Source organism: Alligator mississippiensis, chromosome 2 (assembly GCF_030867095.1).
Source record: "Alligator mississippiensis isolate rAllMis1 chromosome 2, rAllMis1, whole genome shotgun sequence".
In the NCBI taxonomy this organism is placed as follows: Eukaryota; Metazoa; Chordata; order Crocodylia; family Alligatoridae; genus Alligator; species Alligator mississippiensis.
The window spans coordinates 256,819,809-256,830,400 of record NC_081825.1 but is presented as its reverse complement, the minus strand read 5'-3'; positions in this window follow the sequence as shown (position 1 = coordinate 256,830,400).

The following is a 10,592-nucleotide window of genomic DNA, read 5'->3' as shown; positions in this document are numbered from 1 at the left end:
CCCCAGTGGTGGGGCTGACTCAGAGCAAGTTTGCTTCCAGTTGGCATCTACATGCATGTTACTGCACGGTACTTAATCACGAGTAAGTTTGCTACCTGCACATGCAGGTAGCAAATTTCCTCGTGATTAGCATCATTTACTGTGCAGTAAGCATGCGCACATGTAGACGTGCATGCTAACTGCACAATAAACTACACTACTGCACAGTAAAGCGTCTCATGTAGATGTGCCCATCAAGAGAATAAAACCTTTTGCCTAGTAGAAATATGACAGGTTAAAATGTTCACACATCTGAAAAGCTCCACATAAGTGCTAATTATTTCCATTATATTTACAAGTAACATTCAAATGACATTAAAATATAATGCTAAAAATAAAACATGCTTCAAGTTTGCATAATCCACCTGCTGGCAGCCAGTCAGGGATTCATCAAAATCTGCTTATGCTTCATTTATACATATTATTCTGGTTCTTGAACTAGCGTAATTCACAAGTACCCTCACCAAAGTCAATGGTATAAAACCAATAAGAAGTTCTGATCTGTTAGCTCCAAGGAAATTAACTAAGACCCATTAACTCCAGACAACATTTACAAAATCTGAATTACATTTTAAATGCATGCTTAAATTTCATAATTTGTCTCCTTAAGATAACAAAGTTAAGAAATCTATGCTGGTACAAGCCCCCTGTGTTAATTACAGAAAAATCCATCAAATCAAATTAAACTTCTAGAATCAATAGCATTTCTCCAACTAACCAACTCTAATGACAACCATACCTTTCATTTGGCATTTTATTAATGTGTGTGTTGTTTGTCACTTTCCCCAGTTGCAAGCAAACCCACTATATGTTAATTCACACCTGATAACAATCCTTTTTCTTGTACTTATAAGGCAGATGATAAGATGTGTCAACACCTACACAGTTAAAAATACCACTAAAGGATTTAGCTTCTAGTCATTTTAATTACAATAACTGGCACTGGAAACAAAGTGTAAATAAATACAGCTCTTTTTTTTCCCCTGCCCCCCTGCTTTTACCAATCAAATACCTTATTGCATCCATACACCTCCAGAAAATAATCTGCTCATATTAGTCCTTCCTTTAACTATTTCCCAATTTGTAAATCAATCACTGGAGCTCTTTCTGCTTCCCAGTACAGCTCAGAGCTGGCCAGAAGCTGTCCTACTTCTGGGGCAGTTCCCAGCCAGGCCCTGGCTAGCACCCTGGGGGAGCCTGGAGCTCCCCCTGGCTGCTGCAGGGAGCCAGAACAGGTTAGTAGCAACCCTGTACTAGGTTGCTTCTGTTGGGAGCAGATTCACTCCTAACAGGGAGCACATGTAGACATGATCCCAGGGAAGGCTTACTGTACAGTATTTTACTATGCAGTAAGACTTTATAGCATTAATAGCATGTGTGGATATGCCCTGCATTCCCTAAATCATGGTTTAGCCGTCAGTTACTGTGACATCAAAGGTAAGTGAATGAACCAGTTAAATGATGTTTCAGGACAAGGGTGACTGTCACAGAGCACTCAGGGGCTCTGTGCCTGAAGAGGTGAAAACTGTTAGAGAAGGAGCCCTAGCAGTGGCTAAGGAACGCAGCTGCGAGTTGCCGGGGCAACCAGGGAAGGTCAGCTGACCAGAGGGGGCAGGGCCTGGCCCTTATAAAGCCCAAGGAGCTGAGACCAGGGGCAGTTCACTGCCAGCAGCCAGAGGGGCAGGAACTCCCTAAGGCAGGAGGTGAGGGAAAGCCTGACTGTAGTGATGGCTTATGGCAGCTCTCAGAGGCTGGAGCAACATTGTTTTAGCCAGGTGGCTTCCATTTGTTACAGCCCAGGGGCTTTTTGTTTTGTTTTGTTGTTGTTGTTGTTTAAACCGGTGGTTTGGATGAGGCTATTGGGGTTGGAGGAGGCCTCATAGGGACCCACAGGGGTGTGGGGCCCTAGTCCTAGTGAGGGCGCAGTATCCTCATAGGAGACCCACAGTACTGTGGGGATCCAGGCGCCAGTAGGGGCACAGCATATGGGGGTATAGACCCCAGCTTCAGAGAGGGGCATTTGAGGAAGCCCAGCGTGGGCACAGCGAGCCCCAGAGAGGGGGCAGTATTGTTAGGAAGCCCAGCGTGGGCACAGCGAGCCCCAGAGAGGGGGCAGTATTATTAGAAGGTCCAAGTTGGACACGGTGAGCCTCAGACAGGGGGCAGCATTTTGAGGCCCAGGTGGGGGCACGGCGAGCCCCAGAGGGGTGGGGCGTGTGATTGAAGCCCCAGGTTGGGCATGGGGAGCCCCTGATAAGGGGCTGCATTATAGGGAGGCCCAAGTTGGACCCAGAAAGCCCAGAAGGGGGCAGCAAAGGATAGCGACAACGGTGATTACACCTGCGAGGCTTGGGCTGTGGTATTGGGGAGGAAAGGAGCCACAGATGGTGCCCCCTGGCAATGGGGCTGGAGAATGGCAGCCTCCCGCTAATTAATATCATCTAATTAATTAATATCAAGGCATGGCAGGAAAGAAGGTGGGGGTTGCCACAGGAACAGGGGAGCAGGTCACAGTTTGGCTAAGCTCTGAAACGGTACATGTTACAGTGACCATACGTCCTGGTTTGGCCAGGACAGTCCCAAATATTGTAGGCTGTCCTGGCATCCTGGCTAGTTGGTGAAAATGGAAACAAAAGTCCTGAATTGGTGCCGCCTGCCCTGCCCAACCCCATTCCTCCTGAGCAGCAGCTGAAGCTGGGGAGTGTACTGGGTTGGGCATGGCTCCTCCTGCCTGAAGCAGGGATCAACTGCAGAGGGCGGGGGGTGGAGTGCAGTGCCCTGGGTTTCCTTAAAAATATGGTCACCTTGTTCAGGCCCAAAGTAACTATCTTGCTTTTGTACAATTTTGCTTTGGGGTTGCAGTGTCTGAAAAGGGGATATGTTGTCATCTTTCTAGAGACCTGCAACTTAACCTAAAAATTCTCTCACCTAAATAAATGGGTGATATCTGAACTTACCACCATCCTGCTGTAATTAAGTTAAAATATTAGTATCTGAGAGAGTGAAATGGAAAATTGATCATATAAAGCTTTATATTGCTTCTATATTATGATTACATAGTTATCTATGTGTGGCTAAGTAATAGAGAAACAAGTGATCCTCAGACTGCTATAAAGAAGCTGCCCATAGAGCAGATGTGGTATCTGAGTAACATGAAGTGTCATATACTTGAGGTAATCATTTTAATGTCTTGGTTCTTATGATGATAATTCTTGTTGATGAGGCTGGTACTTAAATGTCCAGAGCCAGCCTGAAAAATATGCAATAAATAAGTGGTCTACTGAGATACCATGTTCCTTTGAATATAAGATATAACAATTTAAGAAACAAACCCAGAACATTAAATGACACATTTACAAGTATGTTGCTCTTAAATGCACATAAAGGTTATGATGTTCATATAAAAAAAACAACATTACAGTTATCTGCTGCTTTTTATTTCTTGTTGTGATTGCTCGTATCTGCTTTTTCTCCCATTTTGTGAACTGTGACATTGCTTTGCATATAATGGGATTTGCCCATGCAATGAGAAGCCTCACTGCATCATAAGCTTCTCAACCCAGCCCAAACTGGCTGTCAATTGTGACTTTGGGAAGCCAGCTGCATCTGCCACTCCTGGGCATTGGCACAAATCATTTTTCAATGACAGGGAGGCCAGATTTTCGTTGTTCAATTAGAAAACCACTGACACTCCTCTGGGTTTTGGGGACTTGCCCTCCTTTTGGTCTGTTAAATTCTTTCCTTACTTTTTTGCATTTAGAAAATTTTGACTTTGACAGTCTCCGTTTTCTGACACAATCCTCATTAATGCCCTGCTTTGTTCCTGCTGCTCTGGTTTCATTTGCTTCTGCAAGTTCCACAGCTTTTTAATTTAAAAGAGGCTGTATATTGCTGCTGACAAACCATGTCTCCCAATGGCACCTTGTATGCTGTGGATGATTTACGATTGGATAGTCACATTCCGTTTGTGTACCCTCTGGCATTCACAACTTCATCATACTTATGCATGCTTATGTATTTTATTACAGTTATTTCATTATTACATTATCTTATTAATCATTATTATCGTATATTTATTTACTGACTTTACTTGTATTCAAGACACAGGCTATTTTTAGAACAAATATTTGCATCTAAAAAATGTTTCTTGTATTTGAAAGACTACAGTACTTAACTGAATAGAAGACAGGTGATTGACTCCCTGTTAGGAGTGAATCTGCTCCCAACAGAAGCAACCTAGTACAGGGTTGCTACTAACCTGTTCTGGCTCCCTGCAGCAGCCAGGGGGAGCTCCAGGCTCCCCCAGGGTGCTAGCCAGGGCCTGGCTGGGAACTGCCCCAGAAGTAGGACAGCTTCTGGCCAGCTCTGAGCTGTACTGGGAAACAGAAAGAGCTCCAGGTGATTGATTTACAAATTGGGAAATAGTTAAAGGAAGGACTAATATGAGCAGATTATTTTCTGGAGGTGTATGGATGCAATAAGGTATTTGATTGGTAAAAGCAGGGGGGCAGGGGAAAAAAAGAGCTATATTTATTTACACTTTGTTTCCAGTGCCAGTTATTGTAATTAAAATGACTAGAAGCTAAATCCTTTAGTGGTATTTTTAACTGTGTAGGTGTTCTGGTGCTTGGCTCCTGGCTCTTGGGGGGAGCCAGGAGCTAACCAGCACCAGAACTGGGGGAGTTCCTGGTTCCCTTAGTGTTGGGGCTGACCGGGAGCAAATTTGCTGTCAGTCAGCCTCTACACATGCACTACTGCACAGTATCTACAGTAAAAGATCACAATACCTGTATTTACAGGTAGTAGCTAACTGCACAGTAGACTTATTTACTGCGCAGTAAATGGTGCATATGTGTAAATGGTGATGCTTTACTGTGCAGTAGATTAATCTACTGCGCAGAAAAGTATCTCATGTAGACACACCTGCATTGTACATTAGAGAATTAGTGTATGAGCCTTATTTTATTGCAGAGGACTTGCAAAAAAACCTCCAGTTCGATTAACAAGTTATCTCCATAAGCCCACGTGTGTGAACACACACACATGCACTATTTATATTACAATGCCCAGTTTTGTAAGAAAATCCTTCATTTTTAGGTATAGCAAAATCACCCCAGATTAGGCTACATTGTCTACAACTAGAAGGCTGATTACAAGTCCCTTTTGTACTATTCAAGCACTGAAAAAAACAAAATTCTGTCTTATTCATTAAAGAATGGTTAATATATAAAAGATACTAGCTTTGAAATACTTGTTAGCATGTATTCAGAAGTATTCTCTATGTGTAGATTGAGGCTTCAGCACCCACCAGACGTATCTACACATGCTATTAGTGCAATGAAATAAACTCTGGTGCAGTTCACACCAGAGTCAGCTGCTCCTGGGTGCAGCATTTACAATGTAGGCTATTGTTCACTAGGTACATCTCAGACCCTACAACAAATGAGGCAGGAATCTGACACAGGAGTCTATTTTCCTATAGAGTCCTAACTCATCCCCAGAACAAGTCAATCCTGTGTGTTGAAGAAAATATGCAAGTCCTGTAGAAAAATATCCTGCTTAATGAAAAATCCTCTGATTCAGGGGACTGAATTAATGTTACGCAGAAAACCTTAATACTGCAGTGTTTGACACAGTCATGTGAATATTCTTTTCACACAATATTTGTTCATTTTTATGTATTTATATCCTACATTGAATATTGCGAGTTACTGATGACAACGTGCTCCAGCAGTAGCCTGGATGCGCAAGTTGACTGGTATTCCTTGGGCTCCATCTGCCCTGAATCCAATTACATTTTGTTTGTTTACTAAAATAGAAAATAATTAAAAAATGCAAACAACTGAGACAGGGAAGTTAAGTGATTTCTTTGAGTCCACAGAAGGAATCTGTATCACATGAAGGATTAGAACTCAGGAGCAGCTGGTGCTTAGAACATCACTGGGTCAGGAAGAGAGAACAAGCATGATCCTACAGCCTAATAGTAAGGACAATCATTCCAAACAGGGCAGTCCTGGGTTCAGTCTCTCATCCAAGGACTGTTAAGACACTAAGCCCTTAGAAGCAGGAAAATGAAATCCAGGAGTCTCCCTTCACAGGTAAGTGCCCTAACCACTAAGATACAGTAATACTCCTGCCTGCTGTCGGTCTCTGGCCCAATGAATACTCTTTCATGCAAGGTGAAATAGCTTCAACAGGAAGGACTGAAGGTCTCCTACTTTCCCCTTTACAAACACAGAGCGCATCTACATGTGCAATTAATGCAACTGAATAAAATCCCGTGCAATCTGAGCTGGAGTAAATTAATCCTGAAATCATCATCTATATGTGTGTTTAGGTGCAGAAATTTACTTCACCATCAGATAGTTCTGTCAGACTCGGGTACTATCTGATGGCATGCAGATGTAGACAGTGATGCTTTCCTGCATAGTAAATTAGTCTACTGCACAGTAAAGTGCACATGTAGACATACTCACTAAATCAGCCTATAGGCTGGTGGTAAAGTGCTCTTCTGAGAACTGAAGGTTGGTTTCCCTCACCCTGCCTGAATGCTCTAATCTGTTACTGAATAAAAAGGGGGCACTGATTCCCCTCCCCCAGGTGTGTTTTTTTTAAAAAAAAGCAGTGGCTGTCCCTGCATTTTGCATATAGCCAACCCCAGTCAGTGGCAGGACAGAGTCTCGAGCTGCAGTCCTCAGATGGAGTCTCTTAGAAGAGATGGGCAGCTGAACACCTAGGGTGTTTATAAATGTACTCTGGGAGCTGTGAGAGGTGGGTTGCTTTAATTAGTGCAGCTTCAAGAGCTGCCCAGAGTGTCATGTGTATTAGCATCCTCACGCTGAAAAATGGCAGCGGGGCACTTTGAACTAAAGCTCATCAAACAAGCTTCAGTTTAAAAAGCCCTGCCGCCATTTTTCAGCACAGGGATGCTGATACACGTGATGCTGGAGTCTGCTGGAGTGCAGTAATTTCCACACTCCAGCAGACTCAATTAATCTCCAGAAGACTTGATTAAGCAAGTCTGCTCCAACACGCTGGAATTCCAGTGCATCAGAGCAGCCTCCCTACACATATATAGAAGCCACAAGCTTCTGGGTCCCAACAAGGGTTTGGCATTAGCAGGGTGCCAAACTGTTCAACCAACCAAAACAGAGATACCTCTCAGTATGCCCCAGAGCAAAACTTTAGGCACCTAGGAAAGATTTTATGTACCTCTATGGTGAGCTGAGTGAGGATTAGAGTATATCAAGTTTGTATTAGGTGCCAAAGTTCTGCCTAAGTCTCATTCCAAGTGCCTAAGTGCCATTTTGGATCTGGGTCCAAGATCAGAAGTTTCTCCTTTGGCAAACTGTCACTGAAGGTTACTGGAGTGTTGGTTCAATAAAGACCATCAGGGGTTGGCCCTAAGGCTATCAATAACATGGTGTGATTCTTTTCTATTGGGAGATTTTATTTACTAGCTGTCAAGGAACAAAACAATAATCATGCTTCCCTATCTGACAGAGTCAATATTTTTCACATGTTTGTCTGCCAAAAGGAAGGCTCTGTGCTACATTCCCTCCCCTCACATTGCAGTCCTTATGAAGTAGAAGAGGGAAAACAGAAGTTGAAAAGAATGTTGCATGCAAAGTAGCTTTATTAGGTGCACTTTTAACACCTTCCAGAAAACATAATTACGGTGAAGACATATGCATATGAAAATCAAAAGGAAGGTTTACAACACAGCAGTTAGTGCTGCGTGGCTTAGGAAATTGGATATGAACCAAGATGCTGATTAGCAGACTGAATGACTTCCAGCAGATGCTGAAAAAGGTTCTTTGATATATATTAGCAGGAATGTAGAATGATAAAGTATGCATGAGGCTTATGCAGAAGAATCTGAATAAAATTGGCAAGGTGAGGATCCTGAAATGGCCATGCCAAATGTGATGGAGAGACAGGCAACAAGTGCAAAAAAGAAACTGAACCACCTCAGAGTGAGACCACACAGCTAGAATGAGCAAGAGGAGAGAGACCACGAGGGTCTGTGAAACAGAACAACAACATGAAAAGGAGAAGAGTAAGGGATTTGAGAAGAAAACAGGTCTGGCACACCTAGAGAAGACTGTACTGGAGGCTGGGTCCTGCAGGTGCAAAGGTCTAGCATCATGATCTACTTAAAATCCAGTCTTTGATTTGACTGTTTTACAACATAGACTACAAAAGCACATTTAAGCCTGTATATCCATAATGTTGAAGATCAAGTATGTCTTACTTTATTTGTTGTTTCAGAGTTTGCTACCAGAATTTGCCTTGATTAGTACTAATAGGAAAAACTGAGATATGGTGAATAAGTTGAGCTAAAGGATTTAGCTACCCTTCTCCTTCCTGAGTTTCCTTGCAAAAATTCAAAGGGGATCACTCCCCAAAATGTCCTTGTAAACACATCCACAAGACATTGGTAGAATGCCCTTAGACTCTGTAAGAAGTTATAGGTATGGTACTTATTAGAAAGTTCAGACTGAGGCTACCAAACATTTTTGGCTGTTATCTTTGGAGTTTTTCTTGTCTATGTAAACAATGTTAACAGTAAACATACTGAAATAATAGCAATTCCTGTTCAATAAACCCTAACATGGCTTTGTATTATGTAGACTGCAGCATTTTATGTAGAATTGAGCATACATTTGTTTTTTATCATTTACCCTCAAATTGGTATTTATTGCTCTTAACTTTAAGGTGAAGCAATTCAGCAAGAGAAAAATGGTGATGTCTAATGTGAACATCCTCCAAATATGTGTCCAGAACCTCACGGAGGAATCAGGGACAACCTTAGGCTTGACTGGATGCAAACTGTTAATGTGAAAATGCCAACACTTAAATAACATCAATCCAGATCTCATCATGAACTAGCTCTTTAAAATACAGTACCATCTGGTTAACTGGTCACACCAAGGGTAAGGATAACTAATTCTCCAAGACAGACTAGCTCTGAGTAGTTAGTCATTTTCAACTTTTTGTGACATGTATTTTGCATGCCATATCAGGACATAGTAAAGATTTTTCTTTACATTTATAATGAAGACAAGATGTTACAAAAATATTTATAAAAATGTTCCAGCATGAATTGTAAGCACCCTGGCTCACTATATGAGAACTATGTGGTTGTACAATTACTTAATCTACAAATACTCAATGCTTACAATTTCTTACTATAAAAATTAGAGTGTTCATTATGGTAATGTTAGAATGATGTTGCCGTTGTGATGGTCCAAAAACTATGCAAAGGCAAGGGTTTTTTTATTGTGATATCTTTTATTGCATAGTTGGGATAGAATTAGACAAGCAAGCTCCATTGTGATTTAGTATGTGTGTACATTTGGAAATGACAATGCTTTAACAGAGGATGAATTAGGCAAAGTGTTTTGTGTCCAAATCAATAGGACCCCGGGGGGGAGGGTGCAGTGCACTGACTAATATGGCAGTGATTCATTATTCTGGTGACTAATTCTCCAGATTTCACTGTGTATGGAGGGATCAGGTTTTATGTAATAAAAATACATCACACGCTTTGGGACACGGCTGAAAAAAAACATGTTTATACTACTGCAGGAAAAGTATTGTTGTGCACATGTCCACATCCCTTGGATGGATCATTGCTGCAGAGATTGAACTTGTGACCTCAGAAAGTAAACCCAGGAGTCTCTACTCCCCAGGCAAAAGAAGCATCTCTGTCAGCCTAGGCCAGAGTTCTCAACCTTTTTGGCCTCAAGGTATCCCTCCAGAACTTTTTAGCATGTTGCAGAACCCTAACAGCATTAGTGAGCTACAATCTACATTCAGAACAGTTCTAGAGGAGGCCTGGAAGCTGAATGTTGAAAATCACTGATGTAGCTGGTGCCAGGTAAGTACAGCAGGGGCAGGATCTCACCCCACCATGCCACACACTTTCCACTATCTGCTCTCTCCCTACCCTGATTTGTATCTAAGGAGGCAAAGAGGCCCCAACTGCCAAAGCTATTACTCCAGCATCTCATGCTAGTGACTGGAGCCAGGGCATCAGACACAGGGTGGAAAACACCTCCTCACACAGGCCAAGGGAGCTGCAGCACCCTTAAATAGATCTCAAAACACCCAATAGTGCCACAGCACCCAGGTTAAAAATCACTGGCCTAGGCTGTGATCAACTTCACCAAGCAATTGATAGACAGGCACAACCCCAAACCCTGTTGGTTTTTTCTGCAAGATGCAGACACAGAAAGTGACTGGTGGATAAGCAAAAAAAGGATCTGTTCTAAACCCAGCTTTATACTATGAAGTTGCTTAAGTCACTTCAAGTATGCAATCCAACTGGAAAGATCAGGGCTAGAATTCACTGGCTCGATTCTGCATCCTGCTACATATTAGCAGTTATAAATACTAAACACAAAAACAGGGCAGTGGCTGCTGCAAGCAGGGGCGTAGAAGGCATGTGGTGTGAATAACCAAGAAAGGATGGTACTGAATGAACTGAGCACAAGGTATTACCATCACTAAAGTTCGGATAAGTACAGTTGAACAACTGAGAAGAATAA